Source organism: Lynx rufus, unplaced genomic scaffold (assembly GCF_022079265.1).
Source record: "Lynx rufus isolate CCGP_SWC_20201006 ecotype Redwood Valley unplaced genomic scaffold, mLynRuf1.p SCAF_5, whole genome shotgun sequence".
NCBI classification, from domain to species: Eukaryota; Metazoa; Chordata; class Mammalia; order Carnivora; family Felidae; genus Lynx; species Lynx rufus.
In genome coordinates, this window is record NW_025814867.1 from 41,292,102 (window position 1) to 41,301,425 (window position 9,324).

The window sequence follows — 9,324 nt, forward strand, 5'->3', positions numbered from 1 at the left end:
TCCAAGCCATCAGCACAGAGCCCAATGTGGAGCTCGAGCTCACAAATTGTGAGATCATGACCTGAGCCGAAGTCTGATGCTCAACCTACTGAGCCACCCAGGCACCCTTCTATTTTTAATTTTCTAAGGAACCTCCATACTGTTTTCCAGAGTGGCTGCACCAGTTTGCATTCCCACCAGCAGTGCAAAAGGGTTCCTTTTTCTCCACATCCTTGCCAACATCTGTTGTTGCCTGAGGTGTTAATTTTAGCCATTCTGACTGGTGTGAGGTGGTATCTCATTGTGGTCTTGATTTCTATTTCCCTGATGATGAGTGATGTGGAGCATTTTTTCATGTGACTGTTAGCCATCTGATTGTCTTCTTTGGAAAAGTGTCTGTTCATGTCTTTTGCCCATTTCTTTACTGGATTATTTGTTTTTTGGAGGTTGAGTTTGATAACTTCTTTATAGATTTTGGATACTAACCCTTTATCTGATGTGTCATTTGCAAATATGTTTTCACATTCCATCAGTTGCCTTTTAGTTTTGCTAATCATTTCCTTTGCTGTGCAGAAGCTTTTTATCTTGATGAGGTCCTATGAGTTCTTTTTTGCTTTTGTTTCCCTTACCTCAGGAGACATGTCACCAAAGCTGGAGGCATCACAATTCTGGACTTCAAGCTGTATTACAGAACCAGAAAAGACCCCTAATAGCCAATGTAATGTGAAAAAGAACGGTAAAGCTAGAGGCATCATAATTCTGAACTTTAAGCTGTATAACAAAGCTGTAATCAAGACAGTATGGTATTGGCACAAAAACAGACACAAAGATCAATGGAACAGAGAACCCAGAAACAGGCCCACAAATGTATGGCCAACTAATCTTCAACAAAGCAGGAAAGAGTATCCAATGGAAAAAAGACAGTCTCTTTAGCAATAGGTGCTGGGAAAACTGGACAGTGACATGCAGGAGAATGAAACTGGACCACTTACTCATACCATGCACAAAAATAAATTCAAAATGGATGAAAGACCTAAATGTAAGACAGGAAGCCATCAAAATCCTAGAGGGGAAAACAGGCAACAACCTCTTTGATCTCAGTCGCAGCAACTTCTTACTTTGACACTTTTTTAAATTCATCTTCAAAATAGTTAATTTGTTGATGGGGAGCAGTGTGGGAGAGAAAAAGAGAGAAACAGACAGACAATAACACTATCAATAGACTTTGTCTCCCACCAGAAAGAATGTATTGGTCTCACATTGTGTTCCTATAGCACTTTTTATAAATCTCATTAATTGCCCTTATCACCTGTTAGTGTTTGTTCCTTGTTAGGTTCCTGAAGTAGTGGAATACATTGTTGTTCATCTTTTTTATTTTTTGGACCCCTAAAGTTTAGTCAAATTTTGATGGAATGTTTGATGAAATGAAATGCCAGATTTCCCTTGTACTCATATTTTGGTAATTATACATCTCAATCACAATTATGCATTTTTCAGTTGAGTTATATGAAAACTTCCCCAAACTAACACTTAATGAATCCCCCAAATGGATGCATAAGTGCTTCATTACCTAAAAGCAATGTTTCCAATTAGTTTCCACCTCTGGATTTTATTTTCCCACTGTGATTTAGCTAATGTTTTAGCTAAAGAGAAAGTCAGCCACTGATTAAACTAGTGTTTTAGCGTAAAACAAAATGAACCATTATTAACATAAATCTTTCTCCAATAGCATTTGACAAAATCCACTGCTAATTATTTAGCCAACTACAGATGTCCTTGTCAGGTAGTAGGATCATAAAGATTCGTTTTGCTTTTTGCTTCATTTGATTTTCTTTTTCCTGGAATATGTCAATATGTCATTTGCATACTAACTATGCACTTCTCTTGAAGAAGTGTCTCTTGAAGAAGTGTCTCTTGAAGAAGACACAGTGCAACTGATGATATGGTCTTCACAGAAAAGGGCAATTTTTTTTTTACATTAAGAAAAAGAAAAACATATATATATTTCAGGAGTCATAAGACCAAACTATTCAAAACCTTGTGACCAGTAAAAAAAATTTTAAAGCAGACTTGGAAATACCAATATTGCACCAATTATCGAGTATAAAGCATGACAGAACAATTCTGAACTTTTTTTTTTTTTTTTTTGGTCAGAGCAGTGGAATGCTGGAGCCAGCTTGCACAGGCTAACAAGAATGAAGTATGAACTTGTCTTCCCAACTGTTCGTTCAGTGACATCACATGATAGATTGAAATCAGCTGTCATGGGACTTTGTTCACCAAGGTAATCATCAACCGCTATAAACCAAGGCCTTTTATCTCCCTGGAAAGCTAATGATTGGACATTTACCAGCAGACCACTGGGTAAGATTTGGCTTGATTTCACAACAAGAAAATTACAAGAAGATAAAATTACAGACTAAAATCACTCATGAACATAAATGTAAATATCTTTAACAGAATATCAAATAATTATCCCAGCAAAAACAAACAAAACATTATGATTGATATCATCCCACATCAATCAATGTGGTTCACCAGCCTATCAGAATAAGGAGAAAAACCATATCACTTTATCATCAGATGCATAAACGTCATATAATTAAATTTAAACTGGTAAAAATCTCAGCAATTTAAGAATAGAGTCAAACTTTCTCATTATGACTGAAAGTATTTACCAAAACCATAAAGCTAACAACACATATGAGTGAAATATGAAAAAAAATCTCACCTTAAAGAAAGTTGGGAACAAAGCAAAGGTATCTACTGCCAATACTTTTTTTTTCAATTTACTTAATTATTTTAAGAAAGAGAGAGAATGTGAGCTGGGAGGAACAGAGAGAGGGAGAGAGAGAGATTCCCAGCAGGCTCTGTGCTGTCAGTGTGGAGCCTGAGGCGGGGCTCAAACTTATGAACCATGAGATCATGACCTGAGCTGAAACCAAGAGTTAGATGCTTAACTGACTGAGCTACCCAGGCACCTCAGCTGCCAATACTTTATTCACTATAATATTGGAGACCCTATCCGATTAAAAAAAGCAAGGGGAAAAAAGCAAATCCATAAAGACTGGGAATTATAAAGTATAATTATTTTTATCTGCCAACAACAATTGTGTGTACAAAAAACTCAAAAGACTTTACAAAGAAACTACTAGAACTAATAAGTAAATTTAGCAAGGTGATAGTATACAAATCAACATGCACAAAATGAATTGTATTTCCATATACTAGAAACAAAAAAATAGAAAATAGAATTTAAAAGATGCCATGTACAAAAGCACCAAAACATCAAATATCGAGTAAAACATGGTTATGAAAAATGTGTAAAAGCTCTCTACTCTGGTAACTGTAAAATTAGATGACAGAAATTAAAAACATAAAAGATACACCATGTTCTCAGATTGGACATTTCAATATTGTTAAAATATCATTTCTCCACAAACTGATTTATAGATTCAATGAAATTCCAAACAAAAACCCCAGCAAGTTTTCCTTTACTTGTTTTTGTCGAAAATGTAGAGTAGCCAGAAACCTCTACGTGTTTTAGCTGTGTTTGGCTTTAGTGACTTTTCACATGCTGTTCACTAACACATTAAAAGTTAATTTTTAAAAATTCTCCACGTATCCCCAAATTTCCTGCTATGTGACAGCTAGATAGTCCAAAAAAGAACCTGCAATGTAAACTTGAGGAACATCAGTGCATAAGGAATGGCACAGGAGGAAATCTAATAGACTGGGAATGAGTGAGAAGTGGGGAATCAACCGCAGGGATTGGGTTGTCAGGAAAATAATGAAAGGGAAGAGTTCAGAAGTTAGCACCAAATGCCCAGAGAAATCAAGTAAGGTAAGATCTAAAAGGATCTCTTGTTGAAGATAAGAGAATGGTGGAAATGCAGAAGAAATCACAGTGACTGGGTGGTAAAAGGAGGTAAGTGGAGAAAGAAAGTAGGGAATAGTCAAGCTTAGAAGTGAAAAAACAACAAAAATTTTAGAGGTAGATATGCAATTGAGAGGAATTGGAAGAAAGTAAGAAAATTCTATTGAAGTACTGATAAGAAAGATATTTTGGAGAGTAGTTCCTAAAGTTGGCTGCACATGAGGCTCACCTGGAGAGCTTTTGAAAATTCCTGTGTGTATTTAAGTGCAGAAGGTATACAGGAAATCTCTATGCTGTGAACCTAAAACTGCTCTTAAAACTAGTCTATTTAAAAAGAAATCCAGTGCCCAGGCTGTCTCTTAGAGGAATGAAATCAATCACTGGAGATAGGACCAAAGCACCGATAGCTTTTTTTTTTAAGCTTCCATGTGATTCCAATGTGTAGATAAGTCTGAGAACCACTGCACTATTCTAATGCTTCTCATACTTGTGACAAAATTACCTGAGAATTTGTCAAAACAGAGAGGTCTAGGGTGGGGCCTATGAGTTTGCCTTTTCTAAAAACTCCCAGATTGTGTTGAGGTTCATGACTCATAAACCACACTTCCGGGAACATTCTCCTCCAGGGAGAGAGATTGAAGATAGAGAGAAAGGAGTAATTGAGTGGGCAAGATGCTTTGGCGGGGGAGGTGCGGGAGAAGCATGTAGATCACCAGTGGCTTGGTTGCTTTTCGGATGGGAAGAAAGGCAGGTGCGTGTGACAAGGAGAAAAAAAAGGAAGTATGAATGTGAATTCAAATAAATTTGTTGGTGGATTAGCAGAAACTTAAGTAAGTTCTGCTTTCATGACTCCAAGCATTTTAGGCTAGTACTGGGGATATAGAATGGTCAGATGTATCTAACACATACATAATCATGAAATGATCATTTATAACAATTACTCAAGTGGCGTCAAAATTAAATTCCAGACAACACCCAGGTTACATTGATGTATGTAATCAGGACACATTAGCCCAAGAAAGTGTGTGCAGCTGTAACCATATTGACTCTAGCATTTGTTTTCTCACATAAAAACCAAGAAAGCAGTGCTGTACTACCAGTATTCCCAATATCTGCCCCAAAGCAAAGATGACTCTTTTGCTTAGAAAAAGGACAGTCATTCAATAGATTTTTGGGGTGTAAATGTATGGAATCCATGCTAGACCAAACTAATCCAAACCCAAAACTTTTCTAGTCATCCAGTAGTTTGAACACTAATTGTCCATAATTATCCTACAGGATTTGTTTGTGGAACAGATGCCAGCTGATCCAATTGCATTGCTAGTTGCACCGGGAATGATGGTTTTACAGGATGGTTGTGGAACAGTTCTGAGAACACAGTCCTTCAAGAATAGAAAGGGCCAGGGGTGCCTGGGTGGCTCAGTCGGTTGAGCGTCCGACTTTGGCTCAGGTCATGATCTCGCAGTCTGTGAGTTTGAGCCCCGCATTGGGCTCTGTGCTGACAGCTCAGAGCCTGGAGCCTGCTTCTGAATTTGTGTCTCCCTCTCTCTCTGCACTCCCCCCCCCCCCCCGCTTATGCTCTCTCTCTCTCTGTCAAAAATAAATAAACATTTAAAAAAATTAAAAAAAAAAAGAATAGAAAGGGCCAGCAAGGTTGACATCTCACATGCACTTTCAAGGGCAATAAATACTGAAGTTTGTGGTAGAGATGGGAAAGTTCTCAATGACAGTTCTTGTGAGTTGACAAAAATGTTATGGTTTTATTCCATCGATGATGCATCCTGCAGTATGTACCAGAAGATACCACGATGTTTAGCCAAACAACCATGATGTTTAAAGATAGGGCCATTTGGATGACTTTGGTGGTCCTCTAAATTTTTAATAGTCCTTTATGATCTGCTCAATTTGGTCCCTTCAGCAGCTCACAGAATTCTAGCTGAAATCTGGTAATGTATTCCAGTGCAAAGGTTCTCAAAGTGTGTCCTCATTAGCAATAGCAGTAGTGTCACCTGGGAACTTGTTAGAAATGCAAATTATGACCAAGACTTATGGAATCAGATACTTTGGGGTTGGGGTACAGCGATCTGAATTTTAATAACCCCTCCAGATGATTTTGATGCATGCTAAAGTCTGAGGACCACTATTTTAGTGAATGACCAGAAGTTAATAACCAGGAGCCCTGGGGTTTTCCAAAAATGTCAGCACTCACCTGTCAGTGAACTATTTTGGTGGAGGACTTGGAAAACACTTTCTAGCATAATCTACTTTTCTCAGAGAGTGATAGGGTGTCATAGCCACCTACATAGTTGCTGACACTAACAGGTAATGTATTTTTATAATCTTTTATAACGTCTTATTTTGGATCACATTTTAAAATTCTAGTCGCCTTGTTCTAAAATTCTATTGGATTGGTTCTGTCAGGCAATTAAAAATCCCGTTTGCTCCCTATCAGATGTACTTCCTGTCTGATAATTGTGTGAGCATATGTGAGTCCCACATTTTCACATATTCAATATTTTTTTCAATGAATAAATTTTTTTCAATAAATAAATTTATTAAATACATAAATTCACTAAATTTCAATAAATGAATTTATTCAATAAATTAAAAAAATTGAAAAAAAAATGAGGCACCCCATTAATGCTGCTTCTTGGCCGTTTCACATTCAGAAAACAAATACACAACAAACTCACTCCAGTTTATGTAGCTGTTATCTTCAATAACTGATAGAAATCAGGTACTCTTGGGGTGCCTGGGTGGCTCAGTCCGTTGAGTGTCCGACTTCAGCTCAGGTCATGATCTCACAGCTCTTGAGTTCGAGTCCCATGTCGGGCTCTGTGCTGACAGTTTGGAGCCTGGAGCCTGGAGCCTGCTTCAGATTCTGTGTCTCCCTCTCTCTCTCTGCCCCTAACCCACTCGCATTCTGTCTCTGTCTCTCCCAAAAATAAAAATAAACATTAAAAAAAAAAGAAATCAGGTACTCTTTAACGTGTTAATAACAACGACAGCTATACTTAATGCAAATACCCACTGGCCTCAATAGCTTCGTCCCTGCTATTAGCAGGGCTTCGCTACTCCCCCAGCCACTCCTCATGTCATCATGTCATACCAGACGCTATACTCTAGAGGTACTCCATGTGTTTTCAAAAGGCAGTCTGTGCCTGTTAGTTCCCCCACTGCATGCTGTTCTCTGGTTCCTGTGCTCTCGCTTCCATTTATCCATCTCTAAAATCATCTGAAAAAACCTCAACTACTCCATAACATGTTATGAGAGTGTCAGTGTTCATACCAAGGACACTGGGTGTAGGTGCTATCAAAGCTTCCAATCCTCAGGGTGTTAGAAGAGCATCACATCATCGATAAAAGTAGGTGTAAACTTTGTCCCGGAAACTATTTCACCTGTGTCAGAATGCCTACATGGTCTCTTCTTGATCAGCTTTACCAGATTCTGGCCCCCAGTGCCAAAATCAGAAAGGATGGGACGGGAAAGAGACGCCATAGCTTATACATCTCTCTCCTTCTCCTGTAACTCTTTAATTGCCTGAGATGTATTTGAGAAGTTGTGAGCTGAAGACAGATTTATTTTTTCCAGCATATCCTACATAAATAGTTTAGAATCTTGTACTGGAATGTGAGCATTGAAATCTTAATGTTTTTTGCTTAGTCTTCGGATGCCTGACCAAGGCAAAAGCAGATATATTCAATTTTAGCATTCTCTTAACAACTTCAGACAAAACTCCTTTCTCCTCTAAAAAACTGTTTATATCTCTATAAATTGAGGCAAACAAACAAGATACCAGTTTGTGAATAGTGTGTTAGTATTTCTTCATGTTTTGTTGTGGATATGTGGGTATCTGAACTATCAACATTCAGTTAAATGTGGCTCTAATAACACTGTCTAACATATACTAAGCATTCAGTATGTATGAGGCATTGTGCTAAAAATTACCTAATTTTGGGGTGCCTGGGTGGCTCAGTTGGTTAAGCGTCCGACTTTGGCTCAGGTCATGATCTCGCGGTGCGTGGGTTTGAGCCCCGCATCGGGCTCTGTGCTGACAGCTCAGAGCCTGGAGCCTGGTTCAGATTCTGTGTCTCCCTCTCTGCCCCTTCCCCACTCATGCTTTGTCTCTCTGTCTCTCTCTCTCTCTGTCTCTCTCTCTCTCTTCCTCTGAAAAATAAACATTTAAAAAATTATCTAATTTTATGTTGCAAACAATGCTGTAAGTACTTTTCCACATAGAAACTTTAGACGGGCTGAGTACCTTGCCCCACTGATGCCAAATGCTGATCCAATCAGACCTAGATGAAGAGGGAAAACTGGATGTGTCTTCCAGATGTTGCAGGCAGATAAGTTCACAGAAGAATTGTGAACGAGACAGATAATGTGGAAATGAAATTGCTGCACAAAATTTTGGAGTAAAAAAATCATGTTAGTTTTCTTCTTTAAATTAATTTGCTTCCAAGTTTTTCTCACTAAGAGAATTCAGTCTTATGTATTTTTTTCCCTGAGGGTGTGTGGGCTATCCTCCCGCTAAAAGGTCTTTGTGAAGACTCCCAGGGAATGTAACAAAGAGAAACTTGGGAAAAAGTTCATAGGCCAAGATCCTGTAGTCCTCTATAAAGCAGGAAAATATGATGTTCTATATGTGAATCTCCCAGGCCACAGCACCAAATAAACATTTTAGACGTACGTGTGGGTCCATTTACCTCAGAAGTGGAGTGCATGACTATTAGATGAGCCACTTTTGACTTCTTCACATTTTTTATTTCATCTTTGTAGAACGATCTAGGTAACATATATTCGAAGCATGAGCTTTTGCAAACAAAAAACTGCTCTTTTCTTCTGCAGACGGAGATCCCTACCACCTGGACAGGCTTTATCCAGAGCATGAAATGGCAAGCCCTAGTGACAAGGGCTGTCCTATCCAGACACTTTTTGTAAGGAAAAGTAACCTTCATGTGGGAATAGTCAAGCCTCATTTTATTAGATTTCACTGAGTCTCTATCCCTTTTGGTTCCCTTTGGAAAGTATCTGTGTAGTTCTGATGTAGGGTGACCTGCTCTTTGGAACTTACTCTTCATCGAAACCAACCATATCTAAGAGGCATTATAAATAATTATTAGTTAATTACACAGTGAGGTAGAATTGAAAAATAAAATCACATAAGAAAAACTGTTTCATAGGTAACACTGTCTCAGTTTATTTGGGCTATTATCAAAGAACAGCATAGACTAAGTAGCTTATGAACAACAGAGATGTATTTCTCACTGTTCTCAAGGCTGGGAAGTCCAAGGTCCAATTACTGGCAGATTAAGTGTCTGGTAAGGGTCCACTTCCTGATTCATAGTTGGCTGTTTTCTTGCTATATATTTATTTTATTTTATTTTATTATTTTTATAATATATGAAATTTATTGTCAAATTGGTTTCCATACAACACCCAGTGCTCATCCCAAAAGATGCCCTCT